Source organism: Triturus cristatus, chromosome 6 (assembly GCF_964204655.1).
Source record: "Triturus cristatus chromosome 6, aTriCri1.1, whole genome shotgun sequence".
In the NCBI taxonomy this organism is placed as follows: domain Eukaryota; kingdom Metazoa; phylum Chordata; class Amphibia; order Caudata; family Salamandridae; genus Triturus; species Triturus cristatus.
Genome location: NC_140589.1, coordinates 860,652,680 through 860,671,937, shown reverse-complemented (window position 1 = coordinate 860,671,937; position 19,258 = coordinate 860,652,680). Strand labels below are relative to the sequence as shown.

At 42.6% G+C, this 19,258-nt stretch overlaps 1 protein-coding gene across 1 annotated transcript in view; it reads left to right on the top strand.

Annotated features, from left to right (window-relative positions):
- Positions 1-19,258, top strand: part of LOC146817971 (chitin synthase chs-2-like) — a 504,051-nt gene that overhangs the window by 449,541 nt on the left and 35,252 nt on the right. The window lies entirely within an intron of this gene.

The window sequence follows — 19,258 nt, the reverse complement described above, 5'->3', positions numbered from 1 at the left end:
TAGGTATCACCTGGGTGATTGCATGACTGCAGGGGTAATATCTGGAAAATTACTGGAATGCATAAAAAGTGACTGGGTGATTTTATAAGTGCATGGGTACTTCTTGGGTGATTGCAGGACTACTGAGGTAGAGCTTGAGTGAATAAAGGAGTGCAAAGGTAGTGCCTGGGTGATTTCATGACAGCATGACTACTGGCTGACTGATTACATAAGTGCCTCCATGATTGAAGGAGTGCAACGATAGTGCCTGGGTGATTATATAAGGGCATGAGTAGTGGCTACATGATTTAAAGAGTGCATGGGTAATACCTTGGAGATTTCATAAGAGCAAAAGTAGTGCCTAGATGATTGCATGATTGCAGCAGCAATGCCTGAGTGATTACAGCAGTGCATATGTAGTGCCTGGATCATTGGAAGACTGCATGGGTAGTACTTGGGTATTTTATTACTACATGAGTGTTGGGCCTCGCAAAATATAAAGCAGCACACTATTACATGATTCAACCATAAGTCTCTCCATATTGTTAAATAGTGCACACATATGTCTCTATCTTTTCAAATCATCTTCAAATCTAAAAGAAATATGTATGCAATATTTCTGGAATATAGTGAAGTCTTGAAACTGAGACATGTAATAGCTCTGCCTCAGTGATTGCATAACTCTATGGGTAGTGCTTGGGTGATTGTATGAGCGCAAGGGTAGTCACTGGATAACTTTAAGAGAAGATGGATAGTGACTAGCTAATTGCATGAGTGCACACATAAACATTAAGTGTATGGATAAGTGTAAAAATTGCACCTGAAGGCATAGATGAGTCATTGAGTAGTACCTATGTGAATAGATTAGTGAAACAGTAGGGCCTGGGTGATTCTATGACTGCAAGGGTAGAGTGTGGGTTATTACATGACTGCATAGGTACAGCCAGTATGACTGCAAGACTGTACGGGTAGTACATAACTAGTTCCTGGGTGATTGCATGACTGCAGGGGTAATATCTGGGAGATTACTGGAATACATAAAAAATGAGTGGGTGATTTAATAAGTGCATGGGTACTTCTTGAGTGATTACAGAAGTACTAAGGTAAAGCCTGAGTGATTACATGACTGCAAAGATAGTGCCTGAGTGATTTTATAAGTGAATGAGTAGTAGCTGAGTGATTACATAAGTACAAGAGTAGTGTGTGCGTGATTGAAAGAGTGCAAGGATAGTGCCTGGGTGATTGAAGGAGTGCAACTGTGGTGCCTGGGTAATTATATAAGTGCATGAGTAGTGGCTACATGATTTAAAGAGTGTATGGTTAATACCTTGGTGATTGCATGAGTGCATAGGTAGTACCTACATGATTGCATGACTGCAGCAGTAATGCCTGAGTGATTACAGCAGTGCATATGTAGAGCCAGGATAATTGGAAAACTGCATGGGTAGTACTTGAGTGGTTTTATAACTGTATGAGTGTCTGACCTAGCCAAATATAAAGAAGCACACTATTACATGATTCAACCATAAATCTTTCCATATTGTTAAAAGTGTGCATACATACATCTCTACCTTTTCAAATCTAAAACAAATAGGTATACAATATTTCTGGAATATAGTGAAATCTAGAAGCTGAGACATGTAATAGATCTGCCAGAGTGATTTCAAAACTCCATGGGTAGTGCTTGGGTGATTGTATGTGTGCAAGGGTAGTCACTGGATAATTGCAGGAAAAGATGGATAGTGACTGGTTAATTACATGAGTGCAAACATACACGTTCAGTGCATGAATAAGTCTATAAATAGCACCTGAAGGCATAGATGAGTTTTTGAGTAATACCTAGGTGAATAGATGAATGCAACAGAAGGGCCTGGGTGATTCTATGACTGCAAGGATAGTGTGTGGGTTATTACATGACTGCATAGGTACAGCCCGCATGATTGCATCACTGTAGGAATAGTACATAACTAGTGCCGGAGTGAATGCATGCCTGCAGGGGTAATATCTAGAGCATTACTGGAATACATAAAAAGTGAGTGGGTGATTTTAAAAGTGCATGAGTACTGCCTGGGTGATTACAGATGTACTAAGGTACTACCTGAGTGATTACAGAAGTGCAAAGGTAGTGCCTGTGTGATTTTATAAGTGTATGAGCAAGTAGACACATATCTCAGTCACAACACCATGCACAGCTCAAAACATCACAGAGTACACTTCAATTTTCAAACAAAGACTGAAAATTATGCGGTACCTATGATATCTAACTTTCTTCACATCACACAAATTACTCTAATAAATTACATCTCTACAAACATCTCAAACCTCACTTTCAGGCTTAACCATTCTACAACTACCTATAGTATTACACCTACCCAAATACAAAGTATGAAACCTTCACATATCTTTAGTAAAAGTCTCACCATATTACTAAAACCATACATGAATGTGTCTGTACCATAACGCTATTCAAACCTTAAAAATTCACAGAACAAACTTCCAATTTCAAACAAACATCAAACATTATGCGGCATACTTCAACTGTACCTCTCTAAAGATTCAAAAAAAGAAGCCTAGATAATAACACCTTATGTCAGCATCTTTTACACCACAATTTTGTACTGCATCTTCACCATTCTACTAGTACTCACAGTCTTGAGCCCACAACATAAAAAGCAACAACACCTCTGTGTTATACATCATGCACCTTCAAATGAATAAGACATATGAAAATACATATACAGGTAGAAACATACTTGAGACAGATTCCATGCACGCCTTAAAACTTGACAAACTCCACCTCCAAATTTAAAGCAACAACTAAAAGTATGCGGTATACTTCAAATGTACATATCCACACACTAAAACAAACTACCATAATCACTCATCCATATTCCAATATACATAATTCTATACAGAATCTATTTCAAACAACATTTAACTACAATAAAACAAACTACAATATACATCTCTACATTTAATAAAATATTTCAAACATCAAAGTTCTTGATTAATTATTTAACCTATAAAGCAACCACATAATACACCTCATAAATGTATAACTCACCTTCCAAATTAATTTGTAGAATATGAAATATCAGAAACTCATAACATAATTTCTTATGCACACAATAAATGTAATGCACTGCTCTCAGCAAGGCAAAACCAGTGATGGCAAAGTTTCCCTCTCTTTCTCCACACAAATAAATGTAAGTAACAAATCACATTGCTTACTACATTATTTCAAATTGTAAAACACATTTCTATTGGTTACACATATTAACCCTTACCGAATGACTTCTAAAAGTGACCAAACTGGTCCTGGAATTTTTTGAAGTCGCGTCTGTACCGTGCACCAACGCAATAGAGCTGCGAATCCATATGGGAGTTCAAAAATATATTGCAAATAAAAATACCACTTTTTTTAAGAACACACCAATTCTATAGATACTACTGACTTGGGAAATCTTACTTTAATAAGATTTCACTTATATATAAATTACAATTTCACATTTTAAGTCCACAGGTAAGTTTCAGTCCTACCCCCATTCTGCTTAATGACAGTTTCCATAGTAACAGTTCACGGAACATTCAACTTAACTGACAGATTACATGTTCACCATATTTTCAAGTTCAACACACAATGTTGCAAATGCAAACAGCAGGTGTGGTTGACTTTCCAAAATATGACCTTATCCTTTCTACTGTACCTTTCAAAAAAATTTTACTAACCAATAGGAAACATGCGTTTTAAAGAAAGTAAAATGCACCCTATTTTTGAATGTACAATGTTCTTAAACAGCCAATCAGTCCTCATTCTACCAACTTACTACCTCAGCTACAGACATCTTTTCATTACTTCCAGACATCCCTTCAAGATGCTTACAGTGTGGATTGTTGGACACAGCTATATTTTCTGGTGCAAAAGGTATGCTGAACGCAGAGGTATTGACAAAGACCTAGCTTTGCAAAATGTGGATATTAAATGGATTGCACAGAGAGGATTAACGTGGCACCAATTGATGCCTTTGGTTAAAACCTTTTTGCATCTCCAACCCCCTGACCTCAAGATTGTGGTGAAAATTACCAAGACACATTGACTGGGGTAGGTCTGGAAATGCTAATGAAGGACACCTTTGCACAATTGATGTTGCTTTTGCCTCAAACAGTCTTTGTATACTCTAATATATGCCAAAGACAGAAATGGAAGTAGTCAACTCAATTCTGTCCACAGATTCAGAAAGCTAGAAAGAATGTCAATAAAGCTGTTTCTGCTTACCTCAGAGACCGTAGGATGGGCTCCATCTATAACAACAGTCTACGTTTTGATATGAATGGCATCTACAGAAGTGATGGATACACTTCACAGATCAAGGGAGTCTTTCTCAACAACCTAAAGCTCTGCCTCCGCACTTACATGTAGCTACAACAAACTCAAAATGAAAACAAGGGCTCTTTTTAGAGCCACTCTATAACATAATACTGAATATAAACATTTTTTACACATGCATATTTAAAAAAAAAGAAAATTATGGATTTGTGCACCCGGCGCGAATCAGCAAAAGCATGAATTCAATGTACTACAACACAACACACTTTTCTAGTTTAACTATTCATTTTTAATTTTATATATGGTTAACAACTCTATCAATTGTAATCTTGTCACTAACTTCAATCACAGTGCCTCTTTAAAACAACTTCACAAATACAACACTACTTTCTAAAATATATACTACTTAATCATTTATTTAAGGTAAATTTGCGAATCCAGCGCAATGTTACACGGGGGCCGCGCTGACAGCTGCGTTGGAGTCGCGACACCAAACTCGAAAGAAATAAAAAGCCCGAATTGCATAATTTGGTATTCACCCCAGGGACCCCATCCCCTGGAGCCTGCCAACATATTAAAAAATAAAGAGGGGGACTGCGTGGCCCCCTTCCTCAGGCCATTATTGGCCCCAGGGACCCAATTCCCCGGGGCATGCCACTATTTATTTTTTAAAAGAGGGGGGCCGTGTGGCCCCCTCCTCAGGCCAATTTTGCCCCAGGGACCCCATTGCCTGGGGCCCAGCCATTGCTTTTTTTTAAATAAAGGGAGGGAAGGGTGTGGCCCCTGTTCCCTGGGCCTCTATTGGCCCCAGGGACCCCATCCCCCAGGGCCTGGACTCTTTTTTAAAACAAATGTCATTAAGAGAGGGGGGCCACATGGCACCCCTCCCGGGCCCCTACTGGCCTCGGAGACCCCATCTCCTGTTACCAAGTCACAAGATGGCTGCCAACACTTTCTTGTTGGGACTGTTGGCAGCCAATCAGAGTGCAGCTCGTGCTCGGGAAGAGTCGCGAATCCTCTTCAGTGCTCAGATATCGATAGTTTTATTTTTTTAATTTCTCAGCAAGTACTGAATGGATTTACACCATTTATAAAAAGAGTGCTTTCTGAACCAAGAGCTACCTTTTTGCCAAATTTGGTGTAATTCCGTTCAGCAGTTTGGGCTGTAGCTGTGTCTAAAGTTTCCTATGGAAATTTACGTGGGGAAAACGTAATTTAAGACCCTCCTTTTTTCTTGGCCCCCACTTGATGAATCACCCCCAAACTTCTAAGACGAGAGCTGACCGTAGCACCACACTAGTTTTGAAAAATTCGCGAAGATGACGCCAAAGTTATTGGCAAAAGAAAAAAAGCTGTTTGAATAGGAACAAGGTACTAACTATAACTACCTACTGGCGACCGCCAGTTGGTAATATATATATATTATCTACTGGCGGTCGCCAGTAGATAGTTATAGTTAGGACTGAGTTCCCATAGGAAATCTGAAAATTCTATTTTGAATAACTTTGGCGCCGGTTGACTTATCTTCGTGAAATTTTCAAAACTAATGGGGCGCTCCGCTCAGCTCCTACCGTGAAAGTCTCGGGGTAATTCGTCAAGCGGGGGCCGAGAAAAAAGGGGGGTCCCGAAATGCATTTTCCCCATGCATTTTCCCATAGGACCGTTAGTCGAAGGTACAGCCCGAACTGCTGAACAGAATTACTTGAAATTTGGCAAAGAGGTAGACCTCAGGTCAGGCATGTGCCTTTTGCATATATGGTGTAAATCCGTTCAGTAGTTCCTGAGAAAATCAAAAGTAAAATCACATATATATCTGGGCGGAGCCTAACCACACATCTCATCGTGAGATCTGATTGGCTGTCAGCACTTCATCCAAGAAGTGTTGGCAGCCATCTTGGGACCAATATACATGATAGCACCTCATTAAAAAGAATTGCAGTTAATAGAAGGTTTTAAGACATTAGTTACATTATAAATCATTTGTTGATGGTACCATACTCATTTTAGGAATTGTGGTGTGTTCTAAGGTGATTTTACCATGTGAAAAAGCCTTCTGCTGTGATATCATGAATCATGTTTGAGAGAAAACTATTTTCTCATGCTTTTCCCACAGAGGTTTGGAAGGTGATCTATAAGCTAAACGGAGAGCATATTTTCTGTAAATTCACATTATCTTTCTCAGTCATGTGAGAATGAAGTCTGACATTCTCAGTAAAACATGTACATCCAACAAGGGCAGAGACTGTCAGTTGATTCCTTTGTGTTCTACTGCAGCTTCCCAGAGTGTTCTAAAGAACAACTAGAGCGCTAACAGTCCTACTTATGACAAACGTATAGCACACCTGAAGCCATCTTGGTTGGCATAAAGTGGTAACTCTTAAAACATTTAATTTAAAAAGGAACAAAATGAGGGGGTTCATTTTGCCATAGAAAGTATGATTAGTGCTGCAGAAAGAAAAATGAGGGCACATTTTGAGTAACTCCTCAGATCCTCTTCTATTTCATTAAGAAATTCTGACATGCAGACTGAAACATGCACTTTCAATACCAGCAGCAGAATTCGCTGGTGAGCAGTAGCTTTGCTACAGTGATCTAATAAGCAACTAGAGTGCTAACATTCTGAATTTATGGCAAATGTGTGACACATCTGAATGCCTTCTTGATGGAATCAAAGTAAAAAACTGAAAGTATTTCCTACTGAGGAGACTGTAGTAAATGAGGAAATTAGGAAACATCATAACAAATAAGTCTCCCAAAATGGCCACCAGAGACAAAAGAGCCCAAAGTAGCCCAAATATCACCCAGATGTAGCCCAAGTATAGCCCAATGACAGAATGTCCCAGAGTGTTCTGACGAACAACTAGAGTGCTAACAGTCTTACTTATGACAAAAGTATGGCACACCTGAAGCCATCTTGATTGGAATAAAGTGGTAACACTTAAAACATTTAATTTACAAAGGAACAAAATGAGGGGGTTCATTTTGCCATAGAAATTATGATTAGTGCTGTAGAAAGAAAAGTTAGGGCACATTTTGACTTCTCAAATCCTCTTCTATTTCATAAAAAATTTCTGACATGCAGACTGAAACATGCACTTTGAATACCAGCAGCAGACTTCCCTGGTGAGCAGTAGCTTTACTACAGTGATCTAATGAGCAACTAGAGTGCTAACATTCAGGATTTATAGCAAATGTGTGACACATCTGAATGCCTTCTTGATGGAACCAAAGAAAAAAAATGAAAGTATTTCCTACTGAGGAGACTGCATGAAATTAGGAAACTTCATAACAAATAAATCTCCCAAAATGGCCACCAGAGACAAAAGAGCCCAAATGTAGCCCAAATATCACCCAGATGTAGCCCAAGTATAGCCCAATGACAGAATGTCCCAGAGTGTTCTAACGAACAACTAGAGCGCTCACAGTCTTACTTATGACAAAAGTATGGCACACCTGAAGCCATCTTGATTGGAATAAAGTGGTAACACTTAAAACATTTAATTTACAAAGGAACAAAATGAGGGGGTTAATTTTGCCATAGAAATTATGATTAGTTCTGCAGAAAGAAAAATTAAGGCACATTTTGACTTCTCAAATCCTCTTCTATTTCATAAAAAAATTCTGACATGCAGACTGAAACATGCACTTTGAATACCAGCAGCAGACTTCCCTGGTGAGCAGTAGTTTTACTACAGTGATCTAATGAGCAACTAGAGTGCTAACATTCAGAATGTATGGCAAATGTGTGACACATCTGAATGCCTTCTTGATTGAACCAAAATAAAAAACTGAAAGTATTCCCACTGAGGAGACTGCAGTAAATGAGGAAATTAGGAAACTTCATAACAAATAAATCTCCCAAAATGGCCACCAGAGACAAAAGAGCCCAAATGTAGCCCAAATATCACCCAGATGTAGCCCAAGTATAGCCCAATGACAGAATGTCCCAGAGTGTTCTTAAGAACAACTAGAGCGCTTACTGTCTTACTTATGACAAAACTATGGCACACCTGAAGCCATCTTGATTGGAAAAAACTGGTAACACTTAAAACATTTAATTTTAAAAGGAACACAATGAGGGGGTTCATTTTGCCATAGAAATTATGATTAGTGCTGAAGAAAGAAAAATTAGGGCACATTTTGAGTGACTTCTCAAATCCTCTTCTATTTTATTAAAAACTTCTGATATGCAGACTGAAACATGCACTTTTAAAACCAGCAGCAGACTTCCGTGGTGAGCAGTAGCTTTACTACAGTGATCTAATGAGCAACTAGAGTGCTAACATTCAGAATTTATGGCAAATGTGTGACATATCTGAATACCTTCTTGATGGAATCAAAGTAAAAAACTGAAAGCATTTCCTACTGAGGAGACTGCAGTAAATCTGGAAATTAGGAAACTTCATAACAAATAAATCTCCCAAGATGGCCACTAGAGACAAAAGAGCCCAAATGCAGCACTAATATCACCCAGATGTAGCCCACATGTAGCCCAATGACAGAAGTGTGCAAAACACTTATTTTTTTAGAATTTGCAGTTTTATATAGTGCAGACTTGTCAGGTATTGGAGTGCTTTACATGAGCATTGGTTACATCACACAAGACCAAATTCATTTTGGTTGTAGACATGGGGAGATTAAGTGATTTGACCAGAATCACAGAATGTTGAGCTGAAGCAGAAACTCCAACCTGGTTCCCCAGTTGCAAAGTCTGCAGCTCTGGAAGTAACACCACATCCTCTCCCCTAGGTGCAACATTTAATCAAGTGGTCAACTGGATAAAAAAACATAAAGTATACAAATAATGTAAAAGTTCTTTGTCGCTATTTGAAAACTCAGAAAATATGTCCTCATTTTAGTTTTTTAGAGCACTAACCATACTTTTGATGCAAATAAGACCCTCTCATATATGTAATTTCTAAAGGAAATACTCTAGGTATTACAGTTTTGATTACATCAAGATGACGTCAGGCGTTCCACACTTTTGTAATGAATATAGAATGTTAGCAATCTAGTTGTTCATTGGGATACTGTTGAGAGGCAGAGGCCAGGGGCACGGACTCTGAAAATTGAAGGCAGGTAGGAGAGTGCAGATGCAACAATTTGACCACACTGGGCAGGCAGGAAGGGCAGTGGCAGCACAACAGACTATGGAGGGCAGTGGAAAGGGGGGCAGGGGCAACAAACCAACAATACAGGACTGACAAGAGAGGCTGTGGCAATATAATACACCATTGTGGGCAGAAGGAAGAGGCAGTGGTAGTACAACCATACATGCCTACAGACCTGTTTCAGCCAGGAAACGTCCAATGTTTTTAAGCTCAAGTGGGCTTTATTTGATCTCTCTCCTGTCTACAATCTCCTCTTTTTCAATGTAACTCAAAGGGGAAATTCAATACCCCAGTTTTTTTTCAAAATCTCCCTCTTACCAAGTTCAAAATGTTCGCAAGTATGGTACATTGGATCACGGTAGGCAGGAGGAATTGGGGTAGGGACATGGACTCGGATAACAGAGGACAGGAGGGACATGGAGAGGTGCACCAAACTGACCCTACAGGGCAGGCATCAGGGTTTGCAGCAGCACAATACACCACACAGCGCATGCGGGACAGGAGTGCAGCACAACAATCCATAGAAAGCAATAGGGAGGGGACAGGACCATGCACATGGACAACAGAGAACAGAGGGGAAAGAGGCAATGGTAGCTAGCTGACCATAATGGGCAGACAGGAGAGAAAGCTGCAGCATAACAGACCATAAAGGGCAGGAGGGACGGATCAGGGGCATTACAATGGAACAGACAAGCCAGGAGGGAGTGAATAGGGGTCTGCACATGGAAACAGAGGGCTGGGGGCAAGGGGGCAAGGCAGGAGCAGCAAGATGACCATGGAGGTCAGGCAGGTTGGGCACTAGAAACAAAACACACCATGGAGAGCAACAATGAGACTATGATGGCATACACACAGACCATGGAGGGAAGGTGGGAGGGGGTCAGGGGCAGCTAGCTGACCACACAGGGAAGGTGGGAGAGGCCATGGCAGCACAGAAGACCATGCATGGCAAGCGGGAGGGTTAGTGGCAGCACAATGGCTATGATGGGCAAGAAGGAGGGTGCAGGGGCATGCACAAAGGACCATGGAGGATAGAAGGGAGGGTCAGGACCTGGGCACAGACAAGAGAGTTCAGGGGAAGGGGCCCCACAACAGACCGCGTGGGCAGGCAGGAGGAGCAGTTGCAGCACAACAGACCAGGGAGGGCAGAAGGGTGTGGCAGTAAAATGGACCATGGAGGACAGGAGGAAGGGGATAGGAGCATGGCATGTGGACAGGCAGGGTGGAGGTGGCAGGGACAGGTTACAGTCATCTGACAATGCTAGGCAGGTGGGAGGGGAGTGGCAGCTCAACAGAACACTCAGAGTAGATAGGAGTGGCAGGTCCATGGAACATGGTGGGCAAAAAGGATGGAGCAAGGGCATGCACAAAGACATCGGAGGGCACGGGGAAGGAGAATAGGGGCAGCAAGCTAAGCACAGAGGCTAATCAGGAGGTCAATGATTGGCCATAGAATTGGGCAATGTAGGGCAGGAGGAGTGGACTGGTACATCATGCTAAATGGAGGGCAGTGGAAGTGCTCCAGCGCAGAGTGCAAAATCCCTCCCTACCGTTGCGGATCAAAAGATCTCACACACGCACACTATCCATACATTCGCTGGTGGGGCCCATAACACCAACACACACTCACCAGCAGTCCGAACGAGAGGCGATTATCCTTCCAAGTGCTGGATAATGAGGGAGGAAGATACCACTTTACCCTAATGAGCAACAAACCTACAAACTCTACTTATACTCATTAGGCCCTAGATCCTACATTTGGTATTCCCCTCATGACCGGGATGGATCTGTTAGTTGTAGATTTAAGTGAATTTCTAATACTCTGATTAACCTTTTCATTAACACATTTCAATGAATAAACAACACAACTCATTTCTGTAGATGTTCAAATCCAAATTTATATTAATATTGCAGATTAAATCATTCATTTGATCAAGTTGCCATTCATACTTACCTATTCTGGCTAAAGTCGTCCTCTATGTCAAATCTGGCAATCTTGCAAATCTATGCCCATCAATTTAGCAGTTTAAGTTCTTCAGGATTTTGGGCATTAATTCAGTCCGTAAAAGATTCAGGCTAACAGCTGTCCTGCAGTGTCACCGTCCTCTTCGTCAGCATATCATCAGGAAATCGAAGTAGCGACCCTCCAACCTCTCTATTCTATGGGTTTTATAATAATTTCAATAGCAAAATGTAACAACATTGAGTTTTAAACTGGCTGATCAGGGGTCAACCTCTCCGTTCCCATAAGGTTTAGTCCATGTTGTCAGCATACTTGCTGGTTCCGGTTCTTTAATAAAGCCTTTTGTCTGTAGCGCTGGCACCTTTCCCAGTGGCATTGATAAGTACAGCTTGCCTGCGGTCAAGACAGGGCCATTGTTGCTCATCTTTTAGCGCAGGCGCACTTCACCCAAGCCTGGTTCAGCGTCGGCAGTTGGGTTAGGCACCAAAAGCAGCCATCATTTGATAGGCCAGAATAGTTAACTTAAGCAAAGAAACACAAAAACGTAATTAATACATAGAAATGACTAATTAAATGTTATTCCCTCGCTAATACCCATATGTGTGTGTATTTATCTAGCCAAAAGCAACACTCAATGCGGTTTATACTTACTAAATAAAGCACGAATCACAATTTCATCACCAAAGCGACATATATCATGCAATGTTCTAATTATCTATCATTAATATGCGTACGAAATTTAGTTCACGTCATTAATTAGGCCATGCAGATGCAAATCCCACGTGTATTTCGGTCATTAATAAGGTTGATTAGTTATTTCCACATCACTCCAAACCATTAGTACGATTATGATTAATTAATTAATCTAATTAATAAAACGACATGCAAAATGGGATGGGTATACAAAAATTTTGCATAACCCGCTCCAGCAGCAGCACATCAGACCATGCATGGCAGGAGGGAGGAGGCTAGTCCATGGATTCAGACAACAGAGGATAGGGAGGAGGTGGATGGGGCAGCAAGCTAACTGTTCAGAGAAGGTGGGTATTAGGAACTTTATTGTTTTTAAAATGTGTAGGTGCAAACTACTTAAAATATGAACAAGTATGCAACATAATCTCACTTTTATTCAGGAAGAAGAGGACGTTTGTGACTGTGACTCTGGGCTCACTTGGCAGAAACACCCCCTGACCCTCCACCCCCCATCGCAAAATGTAATGCCTGTGAAAAGGGTAGGTGGACGCAGTGTTATATAGAACATAGTCCTGAGAGTACGATTGAAAATGAAAACTAGATATAGTATATGGTATAAACTATGCACCAAAAAGTGTGATATAAGATGAACCGGGGCGTGAAATATAATATGCAATACATTGTGCGCAATGACAGATTCATTGGAGAGCGCGAGATAGCACAGGCATTAGCGTGTGCTATGCGAAATGCGCCTTGGAGTGTAATATGCACAGGGCAGTGTTGTGTAACCTAACTAGTCTCTAAAGTTGTAATATAAAATATGTGCTGGGGAGTGTAACGTTGCATATGCACTGTGACAAAGATATGGATCCCAGATTGTAATATGTATGGCATAGCGCTGTGCGTTATAACATAGGCATCGAGGAAGGCACGTTAGATGGGGCAATATAACCCGTGCGAAGGCAAGTGTGGCATGACATATTCACGGGGTGGTGTTACAGTGCACATGGGCTAAAGAGTGTCATAGCATACGCACTAGCTGGTGGAAAACAACACAGAGGTGTGAGGCACTCGGCGGGCACTGGTGGGTGTAACATAGCATTGGGCTCAGCCAGGAGCACGCTGTGACTCCCAAGTGAGGTTCGTCTCCTTTCCAGAGAGTAAAATAAAAAGTATTACACATCCGGTGGTGGATGTGTGTTTTATTAACCGTGAAAGGGATTTCTTGCATAGTTTGGTCGAATTTTTGTCGATTCCCCTTTGAATGGCTTGGTGTGCGTGTATATTAAATGTGCCTGTCGATAGCTACCCATGTTTGTATAAATAAACGACAAGGGTGTCTACTTGGAGAGTAACCACCGGCGGGGGTGCCGAGATTACGCACGGTAGGGCGTCAGACACGTCACAGCTTCACTAGCGGTGTAAATACATTCCATGTGGATTCATTCTATGCATAGTCGCCTTTTAATGAATATCACGCAAATCGTCATGGTGATAGGTACATACGGTTTGTCCAGCATGTCCTAGGTGTTTCTATAAATATATATTTTTTTAAAATAATAAAAAACAAAGGCCGGCCCCGGGGGATGGGGTCCCCGGGGCCATAAGTGGCCTGAGGAGGGGGGCAACGCAGCCCCCTCCTAAAGAATTTTTTTTTAAAAAGGTCATGACCCAGGGGTTGCGGTCCCCGGGGCCGATTAAGGCCTTGAGAGGGCCAAATTTATTTTTTTCAACAAAAAAAATTAGGGTGCAGGCCCTGGGGGATGGGGTCCCCAGGGCCAGTAAATTAGAAAAAGAAGGGGGGCCACACAGCCCTCCTTCTTAAAAAAATAAAATAAATAAAAGACCGGCATCGCGCCGGAGGCCACACCCCCTCCTTGCAGCACTCTGCAAACGCGCCCCCTGGCCAGTTGTAAGTTGGGGAATTAATTCCCCTTCAATACTGAGGGTCCCTGAGGGCCAACTAGCCCAACAGGTATCTCCAGTATGCGCCAGGGTGCTGCGTTGCAGACAGGTGTTCTGAGGCCATGCCCCTTTTTACACCTCTATGCAACGCAGCTCTGTGGTGCTTACTGGAGGTACCTAGTGGGCTAGTTTGAACCTAGGGACCCTTAGGATTCAAGGGGACTTAATCTCTCAACTTAGAACGGCCACAGGGCACATTTACAAAGTGGTAAAGGGAGGGGATGGGGCCTGAGGTGACGTGTGCAAACACGCCCTGTGGCGCGATTTAAGTTGGGGAAATAATTCCCTTTCAATCCTGAGGGACCTTGGGGGCCAACTAGCCCACCAGGTGCTTCCAGTAAGCGCCACTGCTCTGCGTTGCATAGAGGTGGTGCAGGCTGTGCCCCTTTTTACACCTCTCTGCAATGGCGCTTACTGGACGTACCAAGTGGGCTATTTTGCCCCTAGGGATCCTCAGGATTCAAAGGGACTTAATCTCCCAACTTAAAAAACGGCCACAGGGCGTGTTTACACAGTGGGGAAGGGACGGGGCCTGAGGTGACGTGTGCAAACACGCCCTATGGTGCGTTTTAAGTTGGGGAAATAATTCCCCTTCAATCCTGAGGGCCCCTGGGGGCTAACTAGCCCACCAGGTGCTTCCAGTAAGCGCCACTGAGCTGCGTTGCAGTGAGGTGGTCCAGGCCGTGCCACTTTTGACACCTCTCTGCAATGCAGCTCTGTGGCGCTTACTGGAGGTACCTAGTGGGCTAGTTGGACCCTAGGGACCCTCAGGATTCAAATGAACTTAATCTCCAACTAAAAACGGCCACAGGGCGTGTTTACACAGTGGTGAAGGGAGGGGACGGGGCCTGAGTTAACATGTGCAAACAAGCCCTGTGGCGCGTTTTAAGTTGGGGAAATAATTCCCCTTCAATCCTGAGGGACCCTGGGGGCCAACTAGCCCACCAGGTGCTTCCAGTAAGCGCCACTGCTCTGTGTTGCAGAGAGGTGGTCTAGGCCGTGCCCCTTTTTACATTTCTCTGCAACGCAGCTCTGTGGCGCCTTCTGGAGGTACCTAGTGGTCTAGTTGGACCCTAGGGACCCTCAGGATTCAAGGGGACTTAATCTCCCAACTTAAAATGGCCACAGGGCGTGTTTACACAGTGGGAAGTGAGGGGACGGGGCCTGAGGTGACGTGTGCAAACACGCCCTGTGGCGCGTTTTAAGAGGTAGTTTTAATCCCCTGCCCTATTATTTACTAGGGGCTTACAGAGGAGGTCATGCTGATCACAGGCGGACCCCAACGCATAGTGTTCCCTAGTGTATGTAGGTGTTTTCACTGTATTCTGAGTGTCTTTTAACATAGCACTGGCTCTAGGACTGGTTAGTCAGACTCAGTTACCACCAGTATCCGTCTGAAAAAGTTGAGGGTACAGGATGATTTTGCAACAAGGCTTCTTTCTGCTCTTCTGTTGGTTCTTTCTGCACGTTATCCTTCTTCCTGCACTTTTCTTCGTCTTTGAGGACTTCTGTTGCTTCTTTCTGCATTTCTTTTTTTTCTTTCTGTGCGTTTTTTCTTCTTTCTTCACATGTCCTATCTCTGTAGGCATAGTTAGAAATTAGCATTTAAAAAACCTTTGAAATTCACTGAAAAAACCATAGGTTTCAGGCATGTTATAGTTAGGAATTAGCATTTAAAAAACCTTAGAAATTCACTGAACAAACCATAGGTTTCAGGGGCGTTATAGTTAGCTGGACTTTTCACTCGTACAAAACCATTGAAATTCCCCCATTATAGTTAGTTCAGCTAACTATAACTCGCGCGCCCGCAATGCACTGCTGATGACGTCACATATTACATCACTCATGACATGATCAGTGACATCACTCATGACATCACTGATGACATCTCAAATGACATCACTGATGACATCATCCTTGTGATAGAGTGGCAGACCTCCTCTCCCCCCAATATAACCTTTGATACACACATTCAAAAATAGAAACTAAAATTTTCAAAACAATGGACATACCAATATCAGTTACAACAACCTATTCAGTAATTCTAAGATCCACATACACATCCACTCATTCACCAACAGTCCTATACAGTCACTCATACATGTACTCACTCATCATATGTACTCATACACCTATAAATCCTGTTACACAACGCCACTCATCCATAGAGTTACTCACACACATAGTCACTCATGATAATAAAGAATCAAACATCCATTTGCTTGCATATACAGTTATACACACACCACCACACTTACGTTTACAGAAACTTACACATACTTAGTCTTTTAAACAATAACTTATAGAAACACATACCTATTCATACAGGAACTCTTTCAATCTCTCACTCTCACATATACTCACTTATATACACCAATAGTCACATATACTAGTTTAAAACATGTGTAGTTACTCATAAAGACACTATTGAGACAGTCATTCACTCACTAACACACCCATGCACACACTCATCCACCCATACAGTCCTGCACACATGCTGTCTTCAACACATACAAACAGTGAGTCACTCATTCATGCACCTATGCACTACGTAATACCCTCCACCGAACCATACAGACACTCAGACACTCATACTGATACTCAAAAAACCAACTAATAACCTATATAGACACTCATGTAGCTACTCACCAACCCATGCAGCCACTTATACACAAAGTGAGAGACTGATACAGATATTTACATATTTAAACATTACTCACTAAGCCATGTATTCACTAAGATACACTTAATCAGTCAGTTATACAATCAATTTTTAAAAAATAAATCATCCATTTAGACACTTATATACCCATTTATTCTTCCATCGACCTTGAGATATACATGTATAAAACATATGTAATTTTCAGAAAAACACACATTCACTGGATGATGTCATCAGTGATGTCATCAGTGATGTCATCGGTGATGTCATTTGAGATGTCATCAGTGATGTCATCAGTGATGTCACTGACCATGTCATGAGTGATGTAGTATGTGACGTCATCAGCAGTGCATTGCGGGCGCGCGAGTTATAGTTAGCTGAACTAACTATAAGGGGGGAATTTCAATGGTTTTGTATGAGTGAAAAGTCCAGCTAACTATAACGCCCCTGAAACCCATGGTTTTTTCAGTGAATATATATATATAGAGAGAGAGAGAGCGCGAGAGAGAGAGAGACAGAGACAGACATTCATTCAGTTTGTTCGCTTTGTTCCCGCCCCCCTCCTGTTGTCCGTGTTGACTTTGCTCCTGCCCCCTAATGCCGTAGTTTGTGTTGCCTTTCTTCCCGCCGCCCTCCGGTTGCCCATATTCAGTTTGCTCCCACCCCTCTCCTGTTGTCCATGTTTTCTATGTCCGTTGTCCCCCACTCTGCCCAGGTGTCTTTTTTATCCATATACACTCACCTACCCTTCCACTGCACACTGTACCCTCCTTTCACACTGCTCCCCCTCAATCTCCATACACTGTACACCCTACTTGGCTTTTAAAATGTTATCCATATGTTTCTCCCCAACAATTCCTCCTTCCTTTACTGCACACCATACCCTACCATTCCCCATGCGTAATAAATACACATTTCCTCATTATCCACTACAGCCGGCTGTTTCCTTTCCCGGTACACTGATTCCAAATTTCTCCCAGTACCCGCCCTGCCCATCTCTCTACACATAGCTGCACAGTGCTCTCGCCCTGCCTCCTATCTGTGCCACTGCCTGCTCCTTCCTCAGCACCTCTGTGCAAATTTTGCCCAATCATTTCCTTCACGCTGCCTTTTTTCATGCCCCTTAGTCTGCCTGTCCTCATTGCACATTCTCCCATTCCTTCCCTTGAAACTGCCCCGTTTCTTTTTTGGTTATTTTATTTGGGCTTATGATGTACACACAGACATATTTCCTTGCTTCTGTGTGCCAATTTGGCAAAGTTGTATGTGTTTTGTGCCGGACTGGTTAGTTTTGATTGCCAGCTGAGAGTCTGGTATGACAGGATTACAGTGGTCAAGAGTAACCCTGCGGAGTGCACGTAGCGCTGCCTGCTTCGCCATTTACGAAGTAGGCGTAGCAGACAGTGCTACGCACACGCCGCAGCGAAGCAGAGCTGCCCGCCACCCGCCTCCCACCCGCCCTCATTTTAAATAATTTAAAGAAGGTTAAAGGTAAATAAACCACCTTACCTTCAGTGCGGCGTCCCGGGGCTCCCTCTTCTTGCTGGACGGTAACTTCTTCGCGCATGCGCATTTCTCGCGAGAAATGCGCGGGCGTCCACGAATGCGCATTTGCGTGAAGAAGTTACCGTCCAGCAAGAAGCGGGAGCCCCGGGATGCCGGACTGAAGGTAAGGTGGTTTATTTACCTTTAACCTTCTTTCAAATTATTTTAAAATGAGGGCGGGCGGGAGACGGGCGGCGCGTAGTGGGGCTACGCGGAGCGCGCGAGTGTGCGTAGATTTTGCCACACTACGCACTGCTTCACGTAGCCCCACTACGCCCAGGCTTGGTCAAGAGCTTCTCTTTTGGTGCTGTGACTGAGCAGCTGGTGTTTTCTTGACAGCATCCAGTAGGGGTATATGAAGCATCTCATGCAACAATCAGGTGAGAGATATTTATATCTGTATATTATATGCAAAATACAAGCAAGATGTGCATTGCATTCATGGTAGAAAAGAAAGAGGGGGATAAAGCTTCATTCGTGGACCAGGTGGGTTATTGGTCTCGAACTTTTTTACCAAGATTTTTTTGAAGCAAGGATCAGCTCAGACACTTATGGGCCATGTCAGAGCTAGCAGCTGGAGCATAAGGCACAAGATTACCAGGCAGAATGTAGTGGTAGTTTTATTTACTCCTATTTTGCAGTCTCCTTCATTTCTGTATCTATCTATCAATCGAAAAGTGAGTTTGCCTGGAGGCTCATGAGCTATTTATTGATTGAAGTTTTTGTCCACCCCGAACATGTCACAGGTAAAGTGCCTTCAGTTACTTGGCTATCAACTCTGATGACAAGCTTGCAGCGCTCTACAGTCTGAAAGCAGAGGTACAGCCAATGTATTCATTAGGCAGCCCTCAAAACATTTTCCCCTCCTATGACTCCAGGCGGTGGAAGAAGAGTCACTGAAAGAGAATTACAAATCAGCCCATAACATTTCAATGCAGCTAATTCTTGACATTTTGAAGAGAGCAGACCAGCAGCTGAAAATGTGCTTGCACATTTTACTTGTATTAAACTCA